General features: G+C 42.6%; 2 long non-coding RNA genes across 2 annotated transcripts in view; one reads left to right on the forward strand and one right to left on the reverse strand.

The window, feature by feature from the left end:
• Positions 1 to 25248, reverse strand: part of LOC138755711 (uncharacterized) — a 41213-nt gene extending 15965 nt beyond the window's left edge. The window contains exon 1 of the long non-coding RNA XR_011352482.1: positions 24919 to 25248. This is a non-coding gene — a long non-coding RNA (uncharacterized lncRNA). The remainder of the gene's footprint in view (positions 1 to 24918) is intronic.
• LOC138752785 (uncharacterized) lies at positions 16222 to 18396 on the forward strand. The gene is made up of 2 exons (XR_011350929.1): positions 16222 to 16396; positions 17657 to 18396. It is a non-coding gene; the product is annotated as an uncharacterized lncRNA (long non-coding RNA).
• Positions 25249 to 25973: the final 725 nt, after the last annotated feature.

Below are 25973 nucleotides of genomic sequence, written 5' to 3' on the forward strand. Positions count from 1 at the left end.
CTATCTTTGGCAAAAGAACAGAATTTAATGGCGTCAATGTTGATGGAGGAACCTAGAATGTTGGCTGAAAGACCATATTCCTCTCTAATGGCTCAGGCTCCATCTGATGATAAGAAGGAATTTAGAGAGGTACTTGGCCTGGCATGCCTTCAGAAGATCTGGTGCCTTTGTTGCGTAGTCTGCCAAAGTTTGTTTCTGATTGATTTTAATTGAATAATATCCTGGAACATTTCGGAGGACATTTAAGAGTCAGGCACATTGACGTGTGTGTGGACTCTGGATTTCCTTCCCTTAAGGCCAATGTTTTTTGAAATGAGATTCTAATTTTCAAGATAACACTTATTCATTAAATTTAAATACCCCAGCTTCTGTAGTAAGCTTTCAATTTGATTCCCAGTTAAGTTGCATAACTCATTTATGTTGGCATTGATGTGCAATTTCACCAATTTAATAAAACCAGAAAAGGCTGGAAACATAAGGCAGAACATGTGGAAAAGAAAAAAAAGTAAATCTTTCAAGTCGAAGACCTTTCATGCTAGTTTCAAACAAAAGGTTGGTTTCTCATTGGGAATTGTAAGAGCATGATGGTGCTTTTAAAAAGCATTGGGAGAGGTAGACGCTTGCTTGTTTCTCATCGGAGACTGCAAGAGTGGGACTTGGAATGTGTAGAGGTGCATTTAAAAAGCTCCTGTACCTTTTCCCCAATGGTAGCAGAGTGAAGAGCGCATGGCCTGGGTGGTAGGGGTCTTTGAGGATAATTGCTTGCTTAAATATCTCCATAAGAAGGGAAGCTTAAGTGAAGTGGTCTGTGGGATTTTGAGGCTTTTGCTGGAGAAGCAAAGTGAGATGAGATGATGTGAGGTGAAGATAACCCTGACCTTACAGGCTGTTCCCCTCAATAAGATGTATACTATTTTGCATACCATTGAGGAGGATGACCTACCAGGGACAAGCCACGGTGATCAGGTCTCTGGCAAAATGTCTGGCTCTGTGGCTAAGAAAGGGAGGGAGGAGAAGAGGTGAGCTGTAGTGATGTGGGATTCAATAGTGAGGGGAGACGTTTTGTGGAGGAGATTAAGAATCCTGGATGGTCTGTTACCTCCCAGGTGCCAGGGCCCACAATATCTCAGATCGAGTTCATGGCATTCTCCAGAATGAGGGTGAGCACCTTACTGACTTTTTTCCTCTCTGTATTTCACAGTCAGTTTGTTTACATTTTCTTGTTTAAATATATACATATCTCCTTGAGAACATGTTTTTTGCATGGCCAATAAGTGGTAATTCTGTCTTGCTTGCAGGAGAAAAGATCTCAGACGTTTTGTATGCTCTCAGACAATAAATCTGATCTTTGAGCAGCCAGATGTTGTGCCTCTTCAGGCACCTCATAAAGTATAGCCGCTGGTGAGCCTTCTTTGTGATTGCATCAACATGAAGGTTCCAGGATAGATCCTCAGAGATGTTGACTCCCAGAAATTTAATGTTCTTGACCCTCTCCACAATTGAGCCCTCAATGAGGATTGGGTCATATTTTCCTGACTTCCCCCTGAAGTCCACAATCCTCTCTTTGGTTTTGCTGACTTTGAGCGCAAGGTTGTGGTCGTTACATCATTCAAAAAGCTGATTTATCTCCCTTCTGTGCACATCTGTGATTCAGCTGACAACTGTGGTGTCATTGGCAAACTTGTAAATGGTATTAGAATTGTGTCTGACCACGCAGTCATGAGTGTATAATGAGTAGAGCAGTGAGCTAAGCACACATCCTTGGGGTGTGCCTGTGTTGATAATTAGTGAGGAGGAGACGTTTCCAATTCGTACTGACTGTTGCGGGGGGTGGGGGTGGGTGGGGTGGGGAGGGTGTGTGATGGGTATAGAGGCCTAGAGTTTGTTGCTTCTCGACCAGCACTGAGGAAATAATAGTATTGAAGGCTGAGCTGTAATCAATGAAGAGCAGCCGTACGTATGAGTTGCTATTTTCGAGGTGATCCAGTGCTGAATGGAGAGTCAGTGATAATGCATCTTCTGTGGAGTAATTGTGACGATAGGAGAATTGCAGTGGGTCCAGATCTTTGCTTAGGTACATGTTAATTACACTTACATCAACAGTGATGAAGTGTTTTGAAAGGCTGGTGATGAAGCAGATCAGCTCCTGTTTGAGCAGTGACATGGATCCATTCCAGTTCACCTATCGCAGAAAAAAGTCTACAGCAGATGCCATCTCACTGGCCCTACACAAAGCCATGGAACATCTGGACAGCAAGAATGCATACATCAGGATACTCTTTATTGACTACAGTTTGGCATTTAACATCATCATTCCCTCAAAACTGATCATCAAACTCCAAGACTTGGGAGTTAACACCTCACTGTGTAATTGGATCATGGATTTCCTCACCTCCAGACCACAATCAATGAAGATTGGTAAGAACTTCTCCTCCACTATCTCCATCAGTACTGGAGCACCACAGGGCTCTGTTCTTAGCCCCCTGCTCTACTCACTTTACACCTACGACTCTGTAGCTTAGTATGACAATAACACCATCTGGAAATTTGCTGACGATACCACAGCAGTGGATTGTACAAAGGATGAGGATGAGTCTACATACAGGTTGGAGATTGAAAACTTGGCTGAATGGTGCACCAATAACAACCTTGCACTCAATGTCACCAAAACTAAAGAGCTGGTGGTTCACTTCAGGAAGGAAAAGTTAGAGGTAAACAATCCAGTGATTACTTGGTGATCAGAGGTGGAAAGGGTGAGCAAATTTGGTTCTTGAGAGTCACTATTTTAGAGGATCTTTCTTGGACCCAACACACCAATGGCATCATGAAGAAAGCACATCAGCACGTCTACTTCCTCAAGAGTTTGTGGAGGTTTGGTATGACATCAGAAATCCTGACAAATTTCTGCAGATGTGTGGTGGAAAGTGTGCTGACTGGCTGCATCACAGTCTGGTATGGGAACACCAACACCCCTGAGCGTAAACCCCTTCAAAAGGTAGTGGACACAGCCCAGGACATTACAGGTAAAACCATCTCCACTACTGAGTACATCTACAGGGAGTGCGGCTGTTGGAGAGAAGCAGCAATCATCAAAGACCTTCATTACCCAGCACATGCTCTGTATTTCCCGCTGCCATTAGGAAAGAGATATAGGTGCCACAGGACTCGCACCACCAGTTTCAGGAACAATTGCTCCCTCTCTACCATCAGACTCCTCAACAACCAACTCAACCAGGGACTCATTTAAGGACTCTTACTTGTGCATTTTATTAATTTTCTTTGCTCTCCCTGTATTGCACAGTCAGTTTGTTTGCAATTGTTATCTGTTTACAGTTCTTTTGATTGTTCACATGTTCAAGTTGTGTGCAGTTAAATTTTGCACTACCAATTAGTGGTAATACTGTCGCACCTACAGGAGAAAGGAATTTCAGAGTTGTATAGGCTGTTACATATGTACTCGGTCAATAAATCTAAATCTAAATTCTGGCCATGGCGAGCCTCTTAAAAGCATTTTATTACAATAGTGTTACTGCACAGCAGTTATTGAGGAAACTCACTCTACTCTTCTTGTGTACCGGGATGATTGATGCCCTTTTCAAGCAGATGGGAACCTTTAAGTGTAGCAATGATAGGTTGAAAATGTTTGTGAACGCTCCAGCTAGATGGTTGGGGCAGATTTTCAGTACCCTGCTAGGTACACCATCAGGGCCTGATGCCTTGCGAGGGTTCACCCTCTTGAATAATGTTCTGACATTGCCCTCAGAGACAGATATCACAGGGTCCTCAGCCTTTTCAGTCGAATTCTAGTAGGCACTGTTTGGTTCTTCTCAAAACGGGCATAGAAGGTGTTCAGCTCATCAGGTAGTGAAGCATCACAGCCAGCTATAGTGTTTGCCCTCACTTTGTAGGCTGCACTCCCTGCCATAGCTGGTGTGTATCTGTCTCTGTCCCTAGCTTCCTCTGGAATTGCCACTTTGCTTCAGAGATGACCTCCGCAGGTTGTGCCTGGACTTCTTGTAAAGATCCTGATCCCCAGCCTTAAACTCCTTTGTTCTTGTCCTCAGCAGGTTTCAAATTCTCTGATTCATCCAGGGCTTCTGGTTGGGATTGTGAACATACTCATCCACGCAGGTCTTGATGAGGTCGGTAAAACCTGTTGCATAGTCATTCAAGTATATGGATGGGTTCTTGAACACGTTCCAGTCCACCAATTCAAAGCAATCCTGCAGACACTCCTCCGCCTCCCTCGACCATACTTTCACCATCTTCACCAGTCTTCAGTCTCTGCTTGTACACCGGGAGTAGAAGTGCAGTCAGAATAGGACATACGTGGTAAATGGGAGAGCATTGATGAATACAGAAGAGCAGAAAGATTTAGGAGTAACGGTACATTGTTCCCTGAAGGTAGAAACTCACGTGAATAGGGTGGTGAAGAAGGCTTTTAGTATGCTGGCCTTTATCAATCATTGCATGGAATATAGGAGTTGGGAGGTGATGTTGAGATTGTATAAGACGTTGGTGCGGCCTAATTTGGAGTTCTGTGTGCAGTTCTGGTCGCCTAATTATAGGAAGGATATAAACAGAGTGGAGAGAGTGCAGAGAAGGTTTACCAGAATGTTACCTGGGTTTAAGCATCTAGAGTATAGGGAGAGATTGGACAGATTAGGTCTTTATATTCTTTGGAGCGTAGAAGGTTGAGAGGGGATTTGATAGAAGTATTTAAGATTATAAAAGGGATAGACAGAGTGGATGTGGATAGACTATTTCCATTAAGAGGAGGAAAGATTAAAACAAGAGGACATGAGTTAAGAATTAAGGGGCAGAGGTTTAGAGGTAACATGAGGGGGAACTTCTTTACTCAGAGAGTGGTAGCCGTGTGGAATGATCTTTCGGGAGAAATAGTGGTGGTGGAGTCAATTGTACTATTTAAGAAAAGGTTGGACAGGTATATGGATGAGAAGAAGATGGAGGGTTATGGGCATTGTGCAGGGAGGTGGGACTAGAAAGGGGTGTTTGGTTCGATGCGGACTAGAAGGGCCTAATGGCCTGTTTCCGTGCTGTAATTGTTATGTTATGTTTATGTTAAAGGTGATCAGACTTACCAAAGTGCAGTCGTTGTATGTCTTGGTATGTGTTCTTCATGGTGGTGTAGCAGTGGTCGAGTGTGTTGGTTCCCCTGTTCTCATGTGACATGTTGGTGATAGTTTGTCAGAGACTTCTTCAAGTAGGCCTGATTGAAGTCTCCCATGATGATCGGGAAGACATCAGGATGTGCTGTCACATGGCTGTTTATCACAGTGCTAACCTGTCGTTAGTTTGGGGTGGAATGTACACTGTGACCAGGATGATGACGATGAACTCCCTTGGCAGGTAGAATGGGTGGCACATGACCGCCGGATGTTCCAGGTCGGAGGAGCAGGACTGTGACATGACTGAATTTCCATGCACCATGATAAATTGATGATAATAAACAAACACTGGCTCCCCTGGATTTTCTAGAAACCAGTGTTCGGTCAGCACGAAGGAGCATGCAGCCCTTGGACTGAAGCGCTCTGTCTGGAATGCCCGCGTTTAGCCATGTTTCTGTAAAGCACATCAAGCAGCGCTCTCTGATGTCGAGTCTGGCTTGGTGTTCATCAAGTTTGTTCTCCAAGGATTGTACGTTGGCCAGGAGGATGGTAGGTAGAGGAAGCCTCAGGTCCCGGCGTCTCAGCTGAGATCCCAGATTGTCTTGGAATTGTACATTCCACTAGAATATACAATTAATTGCTATGAAGAAAGAGATTTGATTATTCAAAAAATACACTCCAGCCTTATCGGGTCAAGTGAGGATAAGCAATAAATTAAGTGAGAATTACTTCACTCGCATTCATAACAGAAATGGAGAAAGATTTACAACTGCACATTTGAAATCTATTCCGTTGAGAGCATGCAAATTTAAGTTACCATAAAATCAAAGAACATTTTCAGCAAAGAGTGAAACATGGAAGTCTGCAGACACTGTGATTGTAGTACAGTGAAACCCCATTATAATGCGCTCGTTGGGGTCCATAAAATCTAATTGTGAAAAAAGCAGGGTCACACTAAATCAGGGTTTCACTGCATTGCCCTGTTTAATTTGCATACCTACATCATTTCCATTTCTCCTTTATTTGGAACATCCCAGTTATTAAGTATACATTTTAAGTCACTCCGGGAGCCTGACGTCCCTGCTCCTGCCAGGAGCCCGAAACTCGAGTCCAATGACTGAATATCTGAATTTGCGTTCAATAAGGGCGCGTAATATTGGGGTTTCTCAGAAATAACACAGAAAATGCTGGAGGAACTCAGCCTGTTTTCCAGCATCCATAGGAGGTAATGCCCATAATGACATTTCGGGCTGAGCCCTTCTTCGAGGGTTCTCAGACAATTCTCAGACAAGAGGCTGAAGGGATTCAGGACATCAGACAGCATCCATGGACAGAAAGGGACAGCAAACATTTTGGGTCAGGTTCCTTTTTCATACTTTTTTGAGTCCTTTTTGAGTCCTGTGAAAGGGTTCTGTCCCAAAACGTTTACTGTCCATTTCTCTCCACGGATGCTGCCTGACCTGTTGAGTGCCTCCAGCTTCTCATTGTTTGCTTGAGATTTAAGCATCTGCAGGTTTTTGTGTTTCTCCACTTCTCTAGCTCTCAAAAATCTCTGATTTGGTTTCCAAAAACGTTAATTGGAAGGGTGGAAAACTTTTTTTTGCACTGGGGAAAAGAATGCTATGATTTCATAAGATTTGTGCATATTTAAGGGTCTTAAACAACATCTAGATTGTCTAGCACTGAGGAAATGAACTCTTCCAGTTTTAAGCTGGTGACAAATGGACCCTTCCAATATCAACACAGGGGGAAACAGAGCCTTTCATCTCATGTTAAGTTGATCGTTCCAACACAAACAGTGCAGTGCATGGATGCTTCTGATGCCTAGGTTAAAAGGACTCATTTAAAAATAACTTGGTGGGAAATAATCCTTTCAGATGGAGAGCTGCAAATCAAACCCTTCCAGCAATATTGCAGATGAAGAATGTCCCAGATCCCCTCAGATCCCTCGTTTTCAGATAGGGGAAAGTGAAGACTTTCTGGTTTTTTAAGGAAGTTGGCTTAATCAAGTTGTATACTACTTGGAATGTAGAATAGAACAGTACAAGTACAGCACATTATGAGTGTATTGGTCAACAATGTTGTGCCAACCTATGTAAACCTCCTCTGTGGTCATTCTAACCCTTCCCTCTCTCATTGTCCATAACCCTCCATTTTTCGGATATTCATGTGCCTATCTAAGAGTCTTTTATATGTCCTTATTGTACCAGCCTCCACCATTACCCTTGGCAATGCATTCCAGGCACCTGCCATTCTCAATGTCAAAAAAAACCTTCCTCTGACACCTTCCCGAAACTTTCCCCCACTTTCACCTTAAACAGATGTAATCTCGTATTGGCCATTGATGCCCTGAGTAAAAAGTGTTGGCTGTCCAACCTATCTATGCCTCTCTTAATCTTGTGCTTGTATAGTTGTGTGCTACATTGCTACACCCCACCTCACTGACAAAAGACAAAGGAGGAAAAGCCCAACACCCAACCCCAACCAACCAATTTTCCCTTGCAACCGCTGCAACCGTGCCTGCCTGTCCTGCATCGGACTTGTCAGTCACTAACGAGCCTGTAGCAGACGCGGACATACCCCTCCATAAATCTTCGTCCGCGAAGCCAAGCCAAGGAAGACATTGCAAATCATTGGTGAAGCAGAATTCTATGGCCTGGTCTTCTTAGACCACTTCAGTTCACATATGTAGCTGCGTCAGAGGAATCAACTCATTGGGATAGGGCTGGAGTAGCATAAGGTCTGAAATGGGTTGTCTTTCTTTAAGGATAAAGTGGATCTATTATTTTTAAATGGTTAGTGTAGCCATTAACACAACACTATTACAATGGCAGTGACCCAGGTTCGAATCTGGTGCTGTCTGTAAAGAGTTTGTACCTTCTCCCTGTATCAGCGTGGGTTTCCTCCACGCTCTCCAGTTACCTCCCATCCTCCAAAAATGTCTGGGGTTGTAGGTTAATTGGGGCATTTGGGCAGCTTGGGCTCGTGGGCCGGAAGGGCCTATTACCGTCCTGTATGTCTAAATTAAAATTAAATTAAAAATTAAACATCAATCAGTGAATCCTATGGTGATTTTGTTTTCCACCCAGGGAGTGGAGAGTTCGTTGAATACACTGCCCCAGAGAATAGTGGATATAGAATCACTTTTGACATAAAATTATGAGGGAGTCACTTTGAATCTCTGGGAGAGATCCTCAGGTTGACATTATGCTGCTTTTCCTGTCATTCCGCTAAGGCTACACCTACAACTGGACAAGACCTCGGCTCTCTTGAGCAGGACCCTCAAGATTAACTTCTACATGGGGCAGATAAATGTGGCCACATGCAAAATTTCCTCAAAGTTTGCTCGGTGGCCTTCCATTCCCCCAATTTGTGATCTCCGGCAATATGCTCTGTTGGAGCTTTAGAAAAGAAATGAGTACAGAAGACAGACACTAAGTGGTCACATATGGGTGATTCATAATTAACTCTGTTAGTTATTAAACTCAAATGGAATTGGTTTCCTGGATAGATATTCTTACTCCTAATTTGTTGTTGGCATTAAAACCAGCAGTAAAGTAATGGAAAAAGCAAATAGATGGGACTGAAGCAAAGTGATTGGATGATAGTTGCAAAGGATTGTCAAACTACTGCCATATGCGAGAAGGGGTAGATGAAACTAAGGCTGGATGCTCTGATGTTTAATACTCCTCTACACACTCTTTGACAAGTTGATTCTCCTGCTTTTGCTTCTTCCTCCTGCTTCATTGCTTGCTTCAGGCGATGTCAATGCATTCCATATTTACATACAACATGCAGCAGATGACCACAAATGCCATATCCAAATACCATTTCAGGGTTGCAAAACCCTTCCCAAAAAGTTGAGATAGGCAAAGTGACCCTTAAGGACACCAGGTTGTGATTGCCACCTCTGCAGCTATACCTAGTGTCCGGATGGAAACACGAACAACATTTGAAGTGAAGACCATTACTATTGAGTAGGTCGTTTTGACCTGTTGTGTTGCTTGCAATAAATGCATCACAGAGAAATGGCATAGGATGTATAAATCATGACTTCTGCTTGTAAACTGAGAAAAAATATTAGCCTGCAACAGACCAATTTTACAATATGACAATTCAAATTGTATTCAGCCTTTAAACATCATAGATTCCAGATGACCACAATACTTCTTGTAGACACATACTCAGGCTAAGCTCATTGAGTTTCTAGCTGACTGTCAAGCTTTTGCTGATAAAATGTAGCACATCTGAGTAGTAAAATGATTAATAATATGCCACACTGAAAGTTCTGCAATAATGCAAAAGAAAATGCAGGGAGTTGCTCTTTCACAAAGTATATTTTCAGGCAAGGTTCATTTGCTTTCATTTTTCTTACTTGAGATAGTTTTGAATATAAAAAAATTGTTGAGAGATTTATCAGGTGGTATAGAAAATAACAGTGTGGTTTTCAAATTACACCCCACATTCAACAAGAATAAAGATGGGATAAGTTATACTTGAAATAAAATAGAAAATGCTGGAAATACTCAGCAGGTCAGGCCTATTTGTGGGAAGAGAAAGAGAGTTCAAGTTTAAGGGTAAAGCTTGCCCCAGTGTTACCCTGTCCCTTCCCTGCATTCTGTGGTGCTTAACACACTTCTTTACGCTCTTTTCCAGTTCTGGTGAGAGGTCTTGGACCTGAAACATTAACACTGTTTCTCTTCCAACAGTTGCAAGCTGACCTATCAAGTATTTCTTCAGCTGTGCTCCTCCTCCCCACCATTTTGTTCTGGTGCCTGCCTACATGTTGTCCATACCTTGTTGAATGGTTCAAACACAAAACATTTGGGCATTTTTTTACACAGAAACTTCCGAAATATTCCGAAAAAAATTAGCATACTTACCTCCAGTGTGTCCCGATGCCAATTTACACAGCAGCCACTCTGTAAAAATGTGTAGGGGTCCGACTGGTAAAATTACAGGATGGAATTTGCATCAACAATTCTGTCCTGAGATTTTTACACTGCCACCGACCAGAGGAGAAATTTTCTTCTGTTCAGAGGCTGTGTAAAAGTGACTAGTGATCATGTATCTTTATCTTTGTTCTATAAAGTGCACAGTTTGATCTGCTGAGTTTGCAGACCGTAATGTTTTACTTAAGTATTTCTTGCATTTTCGGCTTTTACTTTAGATTTCCAGCATCAGCTTAGATTAAGGTTTCCTTTTAGGCTAAGCAGAGGTCAATGGGACTCAGTCAGATGGGCAACTTGGTTGGCATGAATGAATTGATCACAATCCAATGATCATTGGCGGATCTGAGGTGAAGAGGGCTTTTTTAAAGTTCTTTTGCACGACTGTGGTAATTTTGCCTTGCTCACAGAAAAAGAATCTCAAGGTGGGATGTGACATAAAGTATGTACTTTGACAATAAATCTGAAAATTGAGCTGAAGTGCCAGTTTACATGCTGTATAGTTCCATGACTGAAATTAGAATCAAATATCTCTGCATCAAAAAAGGAAAATAATTTGGAATAGTGGAATGCTTTGTGAGTTTTTAAACTCACTGCATACAACTGATCTGGAACTTAACTACTGAAATTTTGCACAAAATAATTAAGAGTAGTCCAAATGTTAGCCTTGGAGTGTTAATAAATCACTTGTAAGATGTCACTTCCCTTATTGACATAGTATTTTACAGACCCCTAGTGGCCTCAAAGTGTATTACAACATGTACACTTTTCTGAAAGAAATACACCAATTTACTTTCAAATTGTCTTTAAAATAAACGTTGTCTTCAAATTAAACAACTTTAAATGGAAGTGGACAAAGCCCTTCGTAACACCAAATCAGCAAGACCTTCACAAATGCAGGCTGGGGATCATAAATGGAGAATAATACTCATGCCATTCAAATGCCAGACAAATGACAATATCCAACAAGAGAAAGTACATGTACTACCCCCTGACATTCAATGGCATCTAAATCCCCCACTGTCAATGTTCGGGCATTACAAGTGACCAGAAACTGATCAAAAAGCTACAGATGCATGGGAACTACAGTAGTTGATAGTTTGGATTCAGATTTGGCTGGAAGGGAGTTAATCTGATTTAAGTCCAAGACCAACTGTGTTTCAAAGGAATCAGTGTTGGGACCCCTGTTGTTTGTGATATGTATCAATGACTTGCATGAAAAAGTAGTTGGATGGGTTAATAAGTTTTCAAATGGCACAAAGATTTTTGGAATTGTGGATAGTGCATTGCAGGGGTGGGCAACCTTTTTTCTAAAACTCACATTCTTCCTAAGTATTCCCTATACCATGTGGCCTGTAATTAGTAAGAGATTGCTTAAGGTGTGGGAAGGGAGGTTGAGAACCACTGTTCTAGACCCAATTGTTACTGAAATATTTTGCTTGAGAAAAATTGTCACTGGCCTATTTCCTTTGGAGTTATGAAACCATGCACATCATGAGTCAATTAGGTACGATTAAAACAGTGGTTTTCAAACTTTTTCTTTCCACTCTCCTTAAGCAATCCTTTACTAATGACATAGCACTTATGGCATAGAGATTGCTTAAGGTGGAATGTGAGTTTTAAAAAAAACCCATGGTGTAGAGGGTAATTAAAAAGCACATCAGAGTATCAATCGATTACAAATATGGGCAGAGAATGGACAGATGGAATTTAATCTAAACAAGTGTGAGGTGTGGCACTTTTGGAGGTCAAATATAAGGGGAACATACACAGTTAATGGCAGGACTTAAAAACATTGATGTGCTGAAGGATCTGGGGCTCAGATTCATAACTCTTGGATAGTATCCAAGCAAATAGATAGGCAGGCATTGAGCATAAAATTAGATTATGCAACAACCATATAAAATTTTGGTGAGGCTGCATTTGGAATATTATGCTCAATTCTGGTCACCACATTTCAGAAAGAATGTGGAGTGTTTGGAAAGGGTGCAGAAGAGATTTACTAGGATGTTTCCTAAATGAGAGGGTATGAGGAATGGATAGGTCAGTTCCGAGGTTGAAGGTCTTCGAGTGGGGGAAGGCCAGATTTGAAGAACTGAGAAGGGATTTGCAGAAAATTATATGGGCTGATCTTTTTTCTGGAAAGGACGTAGAGGAGATTTGGAGGGTATTTAAAGAAGAGATATTGAGAGTATAGGATCTTTACGTGCCAGTCAGATCGAAAGGCAAGGCCAAAAGTTCAAAGGAACCGTGGTTTTCTGGAAAAATTAGCAAGTTGGTTCAAGATAACAGAGGGGCATATACTAAATTTAAGAAGCAAAAAATGGATAAGATGTATGATTATTACATAGATTGCAGAAAAAACCTTAAGAAGGAGATTAGAGAGGCAAAAAGGTATGAGGTGTCAATATCTGATAAGGTAAAAGTGAATCCTAAGGGTTTTTACAGATATGTGAACAGTAAAAGGAGGGTTAAGGATGGAATAGGACGGCTGGAAAATGGGAGCAGTGAACTGTGCGAGGAACCGTATCAGATGGGAGAGATATTAAACAATTTTTTTCCTCATCTGTGTTCACGAAGGAAAAGGACATTGGACTATGTGAGATAAGTGAAGCAAATGGCTTAGTTATGGAAAAGATAAGGATTAGTAAAGAGAGGGTTTTGGAGTTTCTAGGGTCATTAAAAGTGGATAAGTCTGCTGGTCCTGGTGGGATTTTCCCCAGGACGTTAAGGGAGGATAGGGAGCAAATAGCTGAGGCACTGTCAGTGATTTTTCAACAATCACTGGAGGAGGGTGTGGTGCTGTGGGATTGGAGGGTTGCTAATGTAGTTCCATTGTTTAAAAAAGGCATGAGGTATTGGCCAAGTAATTATAGGCCTCTAATTTTGACTTCGATGGTAGGGAAAGTTATGGAGAGTATTCTTAGAGATGGTGTGTATAAATATCTGGATAGACAGGGATTGATCAGGAGCACCCAGCATGGGGTTGTGAAGGGGAAGTCATGTTTGACAAACTTTGTTGAGTTTTTCGAATAAGTGACAAGAAAGGTCGATGAAGGTAGGGCAGTTGATGTAGTCTATCTGGATTTTAGCAAAGCTTTTGATAAGGTTCCACATGAAAGGTTAATAAGGAAGGTTCAGTCACTAGGGATTAATAGAGAAATAGTAAGATGGTTCCAGAGGTGGCTGGAGAAGAGACAGCAGAGAGTCATAGTGGACAACTGTCTGTCAGGATGGAAGCCTGTGACAAGTGGCGTGCCTCAAGGATCAGTGCTAGGTCCCCTGTTGTTCATAATTTATATTAATGATTTGGATGATGGGGTGGTTAACTGGGTAAGTAAATACACAGATGACATGAAAATAGGGGGAGTGGTGGATAGCGAGGAAGATTTTCAGGGATGACAGAGTGATTTGGTTTGTCTGGAAAATTGGGCTGAAAGATGGCAGATGGAATTTAATGTAGAGAAGTGTGAGGTGCTTCATTTTGGAAAAAATAATCAAAATAGGACATTTGTAGTAAAGGGGAAGACATTGGGGAATGCACAAGAACAAAGAGATCTTGGAGTTATGGTGCAGCATTCCTTGAAGGTGGATTCCCATGTTGACAGGGTGGTTAAGAAAGCATTTGGTATGCTAGCCTTCATAAATCATAGCATAGAGTATAGGAGCTGGGAAATGATGCTGTGACTGTTTAAGGCATTGGGAAGGCCAGGTTTGGAGAATAGTGTTCAGTTCTGGTCTCCAAATTAGAGGAAGGATATAGTTAAGGTGGAGAGGGTGCAGAGAAGATTTACAAGGATGTGGCCTGGCTTAAAATACCTAGAGTATAGAGAAAGATTGAAGAGGTTAGGACTTTATTCATTGGAACGTTGACGGTTGAGAGGGGATTTGATAGAGGTGTTTAAAATTTTGAAGGGAATAGATAGACTAGATGCAAGTAGACTCTTCCCCCTGAGAGCAGGGGAGGTTGAAACAAGAGGACACAAGTTGAGGGTAAGGGGGCAAAATTTTAGGAGAAACATTAGAGGATGCTTCTTCACTCAGAGAGTGGTGGCTGAATGGAATAATCTTCCAGAGGAAATAGTTGAGGCAGAGTCAATTCTTTCATTTAAGAGGAGGCTGGATATATACATGGATAAGAGGGGGTTGGAGGGTTACGGGCGGAGAATAGGCGGGGGGGATCCAGTGGAGTTATTTGAGTGAACCGGCGTGCACTTTAAGGGCCAAGATGGCCTGTTTCCATGCCATAATCTGTTATATGGTTATATATGGTTATATGGAGAGCATTTGGAAAAACTTGAGTTTATTTTTTTTCTGGAACATCAGAGGGGGAGGAAAGATATGATAGAAGTTTATAAAATTATGAGAGGCATCTTTTTTTCTGGAGTAAATTGACACATACTAGAGGGCATACATTTAAGGTTGGGAGGGGGGGTTTAAAGGAGATATGTCTTTACAAAGAGAGTGATAGGTACCTGAATCAGGTTGCCAGGGGTAGTGGTGGAAGTAGGTATCAGAATCAGAATTTATTGTCATGAAATTTGGTGTTTTGCAGCAGCGTCACAGAGCAAACATTCATATTATGAGCTATCTTACAACATTACTTTAAAAAAAATAATGGTGCACTAAAAGTAAGGCAGTGTCTTTGGTTCATTGATTATTCAGGAATCTGATGGCAGCGAGGGAGTAGAATTTAAGAGGCTTTAAGATAGACACATGAAAATAAATAAGGAACAGAGGGAGATGTACCATGTGCAAGCAGCAAAATTTTCATTTAATTTAGGCATTGTGTTCGGTGCTGAAGGGCTCGTTTCTGGCATGTGCTGTCCTAAGCTCAGAGCAAGTCAGAGGCTAGCAATCCTGTGCTGACACTCCCAAGCCTGTTCTCTGTCGACACGGCTCAACTCAGGGACATGATGGAATAGTCTTGAGTTGCCTGGATGTGTTGCACCCAAGTCTCAACACTCACAAAGCTTGAGAGCTGTTCGAAATTTGGAATCAATTGTGTGAGAAAAGCAATCAAACTGGAGAGGGTGCAGAAAAGAGTTACGAGGATATGGCCAGGACTTGGGACCCTGAGCTATAGAGAGAGAGGTTGAATGGCCTAGTGTTTTATTCCTTGGAGTGCAGGAGGATGAGGGGAGAACTTATAGAGATAGACAAAATTATGAAAGGAATAGATCAGGTGAACGCAGAGAGTCTTTTGCTTAGAGTATGGGGATGGCAACTAGAAGATATAGGCTTAAGGTGATGGGGAAAAGATTACACAGTGGATGTATGGAATAGGCTGCTGAAAGAGGTGGGTGAGGCAGGTAATGTTTAAGAAAAAACATTGGATGGATACATAATTTGGTGAGTTTGAGGGATATGGCCCAAATGCAGGCAGGTGGACAAATGTGGATGGAACAGTTTGGTCGGCATGAGCAAATTAGGAGGAAGGACCTGTTTCCATATTATATGAATGAGTCTATGACACTATTTGGGCCTAGCCAAACACAGTCTTGTTGTATGATCACCACTGATAAATAACTTGGAGTTGCAAAGTACTCACCATTCAAATCTTATCTTTAACTCCATAACAGTTGCTATTAGTTGGAACCTAATGTTGGCTTGATCACAAACCCCAAATGGCTGAATGCTGCCATCATTCTGGTTTCACTCCTTATATCTTATATTCCCAAAGCCCTCAGGACTGTAAAAAGTAATCTTGTCAATTAGTTGAGTTTAAATGTCGTTGATCAAGTGTGTTGATTTGACAAACGGCTGCAATCACCAAATTCTCATAATCACAGCCAGACTTAGAAACACAATTACCATGACACAGCCAGTGGAATTTATTTTCACTCTCGAGTTCCAATTACATTCATTGACTTCAGCTCAGCATTCAACACAATCATACCTCAGGGGCTGGTGGATAAACTTTCCTTGCTGGGACTCTACTCTCTGCAACAGGATTCTGTACTTGACCAAAAGGCCACAGTCTGTCCATGTTGGCAGCAAAATCTCAATTCCCATCATGTTGAGCACCTCAGGGCTCAGCCCGCTGCTGTTCACACTGCTGACTCAGGACTGCACTGCCAGATTCAGAACAAACAGGATCATCTTGTTTGTGGATGACACAACAGTAGTTGGCCTCACCAGCAACGCTGATGAGTCAGCTTACAGAGAGGAGGTTGGGAGATTCATATAATGGTGCGAGAGCAACAACTGAGTCTCAACATGGATAAGACAAAGGAGATGATTGTAGACTTCTGGCGAATGGAGGTCGACCACTCTCCATTACATATCAATGGTTCCGTCTGTCTACATTTAACCACTGTGAGTATAAGACAGCTTTAATAAACTAATATGTACACTAAGAGGTCTTGTCTCTCTGCAAGATGAACCTGGAAGGCTAGACTGTAGCTCTGGGCTGCTTTATATACAAGGTCACCGGGATGACCCCTGGTGACCTAGTGGTGTAATTACATATCACCACACCGTCAACAGTGGAAAACACAAAGTTCATGTAGCCGACGACCTATCCTGAACCCACAACAGAAATGCACTTGCTTCTTAAGGAGGATCAGAAGAGTAAAGCTCCTGGCCCCCATTTTGACAATATTTCACAGGAGTATGATTGAGATGTATGCTCGCTGAAAAGCATCATACCTGAAATCAAAACAGAGCATCATTAAAACGGCAGATAAGATCACTAGGGTCTCCTTTTTATCTATTGATGACATTCACCAGGAGCATTTCTTAAAAAGGTCTTATTTAAGAATTAATGAGGATCTCTACCATCCATCATGCAGTATCTTTGACCTACTACCATCAAGAAGAAGCATCATAATCAGAAATGCCAGGCTGGGAAATAGCTTCTTTCCATAAGACTGAATAAATTATTCAAGAATATTTATACATATTTATTTTGTGTTCTTTTTTATGTTTATATGTGATGATTATGTGGTGTGTGTGTGTGTGTGTGTGTGGGTGTGTGTAGGTGTGTGTGGGTGGGTGCGTGTGGGTGTGTGTGCATGTGTGGGTGTGTGTGTGGGGGTGTGTGTGGGTGTGTGAGGGTGTGTGGGTGTGTGTGTGTGGGGGGTGTGTGTGTATGTGTGTGTGTGGGTGGGTGTGGGTGGGTGTGTGTGTATGGGTGTGTGTGGGGGTGTGTGTGTGTATGTGTGTGTGTGGGTGGGTGTGGGTGGGTGTATGTGTGTGGGTGAGTGTGGGTGGGTGTGTGTGTGTGTGTAGGTGTGTGTGGGTGGGTGCGTGTGGGTGTGTGTGCGTGTGTGGGTGTGTGTGTGGAGGGGTGTGGGTGGGTGTGTGTGTGTGGGTGTGTGTGTGTGGGTGTGTGTGTGTGGGGGTGTGTGTGTGTGTGGGGGTGTGTGTGTATGTGGGGGTGTGTGTGGGTGTGTGTGGGTGTGTGGGGGGGTGTGTGTATGTGTGTGTTTGTGTGTGTATGTGTGTGTGTTTGTGTGTGTGGGTGATCTGGACAAATGCTGCTTGTCTCGTCATATATTTATAGTCAGATGATAATACAAATTGAACTTGAACTTGAATGTGATACTGCACCACTGAATTACTTTTACTTAATAGATTCCTCAACATTCAAGATCACAACAAACATTTGAAAACTCATGCGGGCTGAAGATTTTTATGGACATTTTAAACCTCTCACTACAATGCTGTGAAATCCCTAGCTGCTTCCAAAGACTACTTATTATTTGAGTGCCCAAGAAGAGTGAGACACCGTGATGAGTGTTTTCAGAAGTCGGTTATAGAATGAATGAACTCCTATCTCAGAAAGGACCTGAACCCACATCTATTTCCCTCTCATCACAACAGGTCAACAACAGATGCCATTTCCCTGACCCTCCACTCTGTTAGGTTGTTGATATAGCTCAGTTTTCAACCCCATCATAACTGTAAAACATCTGCCCAAGCAAAAGAACCCGCTACTTTGTTCAAGTCTCTGCAACTGAATCTGCAACTTCCTCATCAGCTGATCCCAATCAGTGCGGATCAGGATCATCATGTCCTCCACACTGACCATCAACACAGATGCACCCAAAGGTTGTATGCTCAGTCCTGGACTGCTCTGACACTGCAAAATAACAGTCTGCACTATTGCATCAGGTTTTTTGGGGGCATGAGGATTAGTGTGAATATTTATTACCTCTCTTACATATTCATTGCATTTATTAATTTAATTAAGTGTACCAAGTGTCTGTGTTCAGCTGCAGAAACAAGAATTTTGGTGAGTACACAAATTGTTCAATGTATGTGATAATTCATTATCATTATAACTTGAAAAGTAAAAAAAAAGTTCAAAGCTCTGCATTTGCTTATTATCTAACTGAAATTCTGATTTAATGGAAATCTCAATTTTTATCATGTTTTGGAGCAACTGTAAAATAGTCCACATTCCCAATGAAGGGCTCACAGTGCTAACATTGATTACCTTTTATTTCCAATGGATGCTGCGACACCTCTTTTGTTCCTCCAGTACTGTTATGTATTGCACTTTAACATCCCCTTGTTATTTCTTTCCCAACAAGCCTCTTCTCAACTTTGGCCACATGGCTGTTCATCGGGAGCCCCTAAATATTAAATTCTGGCTGGCCATTTGAACATGATGGGCATCACATCCCCTGCTAATTTGCCAAGGTGGGGGGGGGGGGTGACATTGGAGAGTGATTCTTGGGTTGAATCTTCGGCCCAGGGAAGCAATCATAGGCTGGCTCATTGAATATATTTAAGACGTCAGTAGATAGGTTTTTTTCACACTAGCAAAATTAAGGGTGATGGGGGAAAGGTGGAGTCGTGCCCAATATAGACCAGCCGTCATCTTATTAAAAGACAGGGAAGGCTTGACGGGCCTGCACCTGCTCCTTTTTCTTAAGTTCATCTGGTTCTCCCTTGTGCCTGGATCAGCAGTGATGGATCAGCATTTCTTCCAGTTTAAAGTCAGCTTAAGAGAAATTGATCATGGGCTGGTTCATTCCTAACCTGCATGCTCGGGTCCCACGATACGGCTCATTATGCCAATCAAGACTGGAATGAGTGATCCATACATTAGGGAAAGGTTGTGGGGGGGGGGGGGGGGGTTGTTATTATAAAATGGTTCCTTTTTCAATTTTCCATAGCTTGGAGTCATGCATGCATCAAGAAATCAGAGTTGAAAAAAGTTAATTTTGATTTAATTTAATATAATATAGAAATCTATAGCACAATAACTTTGGGTAATCTCACCTGGGCCTTGTGAATTATCTAACTTCATGATTTTCAAAAGCTCTAGACATCCTCTTTCTTAATATCAACATGCTTGAGTGTTTCAGTCATGCTCACATTTGCCAAGGTCCTTTTCTCTGGTGAATACTGAAGCAACGTATTCATAAGGATCTCAGCTTCCTCCTCCAACTTCATGCACATATTTTCACTATCACCCATAATGGGTCCTATCCTCACATGATTTATTCCCTTGTTCTTCACGTACTTGTAAATTACCATGGGGCTTTCCTTAATCCAGCTTGCCAAAGCCTTCTCATCGCCCCTTCTAGCTCTAAAAAAATGGCGGTCCTGCTGTAACGGTAACGCTGCTGCTGCTAATGTGGACTCAAAAGAGTGGGGAGCGGAGACACAATGCTGCTCTGCAGGGTTTGACTGCACTGTACAGGCTTTAAACGGCCCGTTAAAGGAGCCAATGGCGTTTTTTAAAAATCCTGCAACCATGGAGGTCTGTGCCTAAGTTGTCAGTGTCTTTGCTGGGCAGCATACCAGGAAGGGTTGCAGACCAGTGCAGGACACTAGAAACAAGGAGAACACCCCCACCCCTCCCTGTTCAGAAGGAGAAGCCTGGGAGACGACCCTACACGATCATGACCATGGCAGTGGATGAGCGAGGGGCTCAGCAGCTGAAGGACCCAAATTGGGTGTGGGCTGCTGGTGACTTACGGCTGGAGGCTGCTGGAAATTTGCAATGGAAGGACCTACAGAGCCTAAGGACGGCAAGAGGCTAGCACCTGGGAACCAAGTTTCGGAACTGGGATTTGAGAAGGTGCTAAGGGCAAGAAGGACTCCCAAAGGGCCTCAAGTGCTGAATATTTCAGATTCCTGATTGTATCAGAGGTTTGGATCTGGAGCTTGAGTTGCTGATGGTTTGAACTGGAGTCTGTGTGGCTGCAGAGGCTGTGGGAGCACCGGAGGCGAATCCACGGACACTCTGTGTCCGACAGGACTCTCTTGCTTATCTTTCTTCCATTGTTAGGGTGCCGGGCAATGCTCTTGGTGACACTGATTGTCTTACAATAGACAAAATTTGAAGTATATCATGCATATTATATTTGTAACATATTATTACCTGACAATAAAAGGAATCTTTGAAACTTCGAAGCTTTGAGCTCTCCTATCTAAGCTCTTTTCTGGCAATCTTGTAATTCTCTTGAGCTCTATCAATTCATATCTTCTTAAATCTCTCATAAGCTTTTCTTTAGCTTAATTTTCTACATCCCTTGTACAGCACGGTTCTTTCACCTTACTATCCTTTCCCTGTCTCAATGGAATATACTTGAGCAGTGTGCCACGCAAATAGTCTGAACATTCATCATGTTTCTGTGTATTTTCCCTGAATACATCTGCTCCCAATTTATGCTTCCAAGCTCCTGCCTAAAAGCATCATCTTTTCCCCAACACCAATTAAACGTTTTTGCAAATTGTCTATTCCTGTCCTCCAGGACTGTGGTAAAGGAACGGGAGCTGCAATCACTTTCTCTGAAATGTTTGCCCACTGAGAGATCTGACACCTGACCTGGTTCATTTCCCAATACCAGGTCAAGTATAGTCTCTCCTCTAGGTGGTTTATCTACATATTGTGTCAGGAATCCTTCCTGAACACACCTAACAAACCCATTCTAACCAAACCCCTCACTCTGAGATGATCCCAATCAATATTAGGAAAGTGAAAATCACCCACCCACTACAACCTTATTATTTTTGCATCTTCCCTGAATCTGCTTCCCATTCCACTCCCTGTGTCTCTGCAATTATTGCAGTAATGTATAATATGCACCCAGTAGAGGTATTAGTGCCTTACACAGAACCATGGAACAATCAAAGCTCAGAAACAGGCCCCTTCGGCCCTTCTAGTCTGTGCCAAACCATGTTTTAGCCTAGTCCCATTGACTTGCACCCAGTCCATAGCCCTCTATATCTCCCCCATCCATGTATCTGTCCAAATTCTTCATAAATTGAACCTAGACTCACCACTTCAGTTGGAAGCTCATTCCACAATCCCACCACTCTGTGTGAAGAAGTTACCTGTCATGTTCCCCTAAACTTTCCCCCTTTCACTCTTAACCCATGCCCTCAGTGGAAAAAGCCTATCTACATTTACTGTCTATTCCCCTCATAATTTTAAATACCTCTATTAGATCTCCCCTCATTCTTTTATGCTCCAGGGAATATAGTCCTAACCTGTTTAACCATTCCCTGTAACTGAATTCCTGAAGTTGCCGAAACACCTTAGTAAATTTGCTCTGCACTCTTTCTATCTTATTGATACCTTTCCTGTAGTAAGGTGACCAAAACTGTACACAGTTCTCCAAATGTGGTCTTACACAACTTTACCATAACATCCCAACTCCTGTACTCAATACTTTCCTGTTCCTGACTTCCATCCACAGTAGAGAATCCCTCCACCACTTCCCACTTAACTGCAGCCCAGATCAGCAATGCCGCTCCCCCACCTCTTTTATTTCCCTCCCCATCCTTACTGAAGCATCTAAAGCCTGGCCGCCGCATTCAGCAGCCATTTCTGCTCCCAAGGCAGCCAAGTCTTTGTAAATTCATTGTTAAATGTATTGACCCACATTTTGAGTTCATCTGCTCTATTCCTGCTACCCTTTCATTAAAGTTCACATAGTTCAATCCATTCAACTTACTGCCTTTATGTTCCATCCACTGCCTGTCCTTCCTCAAAGTCTGCCTATATACACTTTCTACCATTTCACCAACTGTACCATCATCAGACCTAACACTTTTGTTCCCATCCCTCTGCCCAGCTATTTTAAACCCTCCCCAAACAGCTCTATCAAGCCTGCCTGCAAGAATTTGTCTATCTCAATGCAGGTGCAACCCATCCTTTTTGTACAGATAAAGTCAAGTAAAGTCAAGTCAGGTCACCTTCCCCAGAGGCGATCCCAATGAGCCCTTGCACCCTGCAGCAACTCCTCAGCCATGCATTCATCTGCCATAACTTCCTATTTTTGCCCCCACTAGCGTGTGGCACTGACAGCAATCCAGTTTTTACTTTTTTCACAAAATTTTTGTCTGAGCAAATTTTTATCCCGTAATGATTTATGAATTCTCTAAGGGTAAACTTCCATTACCTGAACTACATTAAAGATGGGAGATGTCTGTCTCCAGCAGACACGCCAAACAGCTCAACCATTTTCACCTGAGCTGTCTCCATAGAGTCCTCCACATCAGGTGGCAGGACAAAGTCCCTGACATGGAAATCCTGGAATGAGCTGGGCTCTGCAGCATCTACACCCTCCTGCTGAAAGCCTAAGCCAGATGGGCTGGACATGTGGTCAGAATGCCAGACAGCCAATTGCCTAACCAGCTGCTGTCGGAGAACTGTGTCGGGGAGGGGGGGGTGGGCGCAGAAGAAACCTTACGGTCTGCCTCAAAGCGTCACTCAAAGGCCTGGGTGTCAACATCAACATGTGGGACACCCTTGCCCTCGACCATCCAGCTTGGTGCAGCAAGATCACCACAGGAGCCCATGCAGCTGAAGTCAGGCACATAATTGAGGCACAACGAAAGCATGCTGTGCTCAAGGCTCAAACAGCATCCACTGCCACGACAGCATTCACCCACTGGACCCTCAGCCACCAATCTCCAATTTGACTTTGAAACCATGGTTATTTTTGATTATGAAGGATGGACAACAACAGGAAACAAAAATAAATGCTGGAGGAGTTCAGCCAGTCTTTCAGCATCGATAGAAAGTAAAGATACTGATGCACCATTAATGACCACAAAAGACTGAGGTTGTGGAACTGATAGGCTTTTATTGACTGGAGCAACAACTAACCTCATTGACTGATCATAGCAGGAAGGCTGGGGAGCATGGAAAAAGGGGTAATGGGTAGGATCAGTCTCGGGAGGCATGTCCATCTGGCGGTAGCCAATCAAGGACAAAACAGTGGTTTACCACAGATATATTACCGACATTTTAGGCCTGAGCCCTTCTTCACGGAATAACCAAAGAATAGCACGGTGTCAGAGTAAAGACTGAAGACTGGCAGGGGGAGGAGTCTAGATCAATAAAATGTGTTAATTGGATATGATATAAGGAGAGGTGAGAATTGAATTTGTCTCTGTGAAAGGAGACAGAGGGAAAAGGGAAAAGACAGAGGCAGAGAGGGAGACAAGGTGACAGGGGAATAAGGGGTAGGGTGGGGCAGAGTTATAATGGAAACTTGAGAAGTTGATATTAATGCCATCCAGTTGGAGGGTACCCAGACAGAAGATGAGGTATTTTTCCTCTAATTTGCGGGTGGTCTCAGTCTGGCAATGCTTGAGACCATGGACAGACATGTCAGCAAGGGAATGTGACGGTGAATTGAAATTTCCTCTTGGCTATATCTGATGGGCAGAAACACATCGATTCTTTGTGGGAGAATTTTTTTGTGGGAGTGGTCACAGAATTTTCTTTAGAAGATTTCAAATGTGCTTGGTTCCAGCCTGTGGCTGAACATCGGACATATAATGTACTATAGAATAGTATAGCGCAGGAACAGGCCCTTTGGCCCATGATGCCCGCACTGAACACAAGGCCAAAATTAAACTAAATCTCTTCTGCCTGCACATGGAACATAGAACACTACAGTAAAGGGCCTTTAGTCCTTGATGTTGTGCCAACCTATATATTCCTACCAACAACAAAGAAGCCCTTTCTACCTCATTACTCTATTTTTCTTTCATCCATGTGCCTTATCTAAGAGTCTCTGAAATGCCCTTAATGCTTCAGCATTCCAGGCATGCCCAATTCTCTGTGTTAAAAACTTACCCCTGATATCTCCTCTAAACTTTCTTCCCTTCACTTTGTATATGAACCACACCTCTTCATTCCCAATTAGGTTTGTACATGGGGGTAGAAAAGGGAACTTGCATCCCAATCTCCTGCTTTGCAATGATCTTCCAGTGGCACTCCATGTGAAATGAATGGCAAGAAACAATGGAAATGCTGCTTCAACAGTATCTGCCCACCACTGCTGGCATCCCATCTGCATGGACTCAGGAGGGAAATGGGTCTGCTCATTTCACTAATTGGTAAGTAAAGTAACACAGCTCTGTCAATATGCTGTTCAATGTGATCTTGATAACAGTAACCATTGAAAATATTGACTCTGTATTTTCACAAGATTCTGCATATGTATGTTCAGGTACCAGTGCGTTTAGACACTAAAGTGCTATTTTTAGAAGCATTTGGGCTTTCCATTCCATCCCAAGCTGAAACTTTTAATGAAACAGTGAACATGGAAAAGAACATTTGTTTACCAGGAGTACTGTGTCTGATAGCAACTAATTGAAAGGCAGCTGATAGGACTGAGGGGGGTGGTAGAGCGAGTGGTGGGGGGGGGGGGGGGTGGGGGAGACACGATAAATGTGTTTCATTTCCAAGGCTAAACCATTCCAATTAACTAAACTTCAACTTATTACCAAAGGCATTGTCAAAACTATGCTCTCTCATGCAACTAATTTAAGGGACAGAAAAGGCTCATTTCTGAAGTTCCTTTCTTTTAACTCCCTCCCCCATTCATAGAGTGTCCAGTGGGAATATTGCTTCTTACCCGATTTTAACTGTTCAGTGTCTGTTCCTCTGCAGTTGTTTCTAATTAAATGGGACCTTGCATATTGGTTTTAAACAAACTTGAGTTGCACCTTCTGTTACCACATAGCTGACTACCACTCCTGTTACAGCTCAGGGACGTTCAAGAAATAAGTAGAGCTTGGACCAGAGCCTGCTGGCAGAGCTAATAGCACGTGATAGACAGGCCTCCCAGTTCGAAACCCACAATGAAAGTACAGAGTGTTCAGTAGATTCCATTCCCTTGACACAGCGCCCAGTGACTTCTCTGAGTTAACATCCTAGCAACCAGCTCTAGTCATTTGAATTTTCATGCATTACTATGTCCATAATGATGTAACCGTTGCTATGGTAACTCTCTGGTGGAGGAACTATGACACCTCTGCAGGGAAGTAACTAGGGAATCTGGCACATTTGAAGTTATTCAGGCAAATATCTGTATGATCAGTAATTCAGCACACATCGACATGCTGCGTGCAGCGTTGCTCTTTGCTGATTCAGTTTTTTTTAAAGAAACCCGACTCATACTGTGTGCTTATGCAGGCATACAAGTGTACAAATGATTTCTACTCTGCTACTGTAAGCCATCTTCCCAGACAGGATTTTCACCATGAAAGAAAATGAATATTAATTCCTAGTGTATTTCAGGACCTCAGGACTTCAGAAACTATAGCCAATAAAGAGTTACTTTAGATGTAGTCATTGTTATAGTGTCAGGAATGTACCAGGAAATTTGCTCACAGCCTGAATTCCAAAGAATAGCTGTGAAATAATAACCAAAGCAATATTGGCTGAGGGATTAATATTAAATATTGGCTGGAGAAGTATTCCTTTTTTCAAAATAGTGCTAGCTTATCTTTTTTACATTTTCTTGACAGGGCAGATAAGAATTCAAGATTGGGGAGCACACAATCTCCAACCAGAAAGCATTCATAGGGACTTCTTCATTTTGGGGTAATTCCTTCCTTCACTGTTTTCCCTCCTCCCTCCAGCTCCCCACTCTCACTTCCCTTCCTTTCTCATATCAGAGAGCATCTT

The sequence above is a fragment of the Narcine bancroftii genome, chromosome 2 (assembly GCF_036971445.1).
Source record: "Narcine bancroftii isolate sNarBan1 chromosome 2, sNarBan1.hap1, whole genome shotgun sequence".
In the NCBI taxonomy this organism is placed as follows: Eukaryota; Metazoa; Chordata; class Chondrichthyes; order Torpediniformes; family Narcinidae; genus Narcine; species Narcine bancroftii.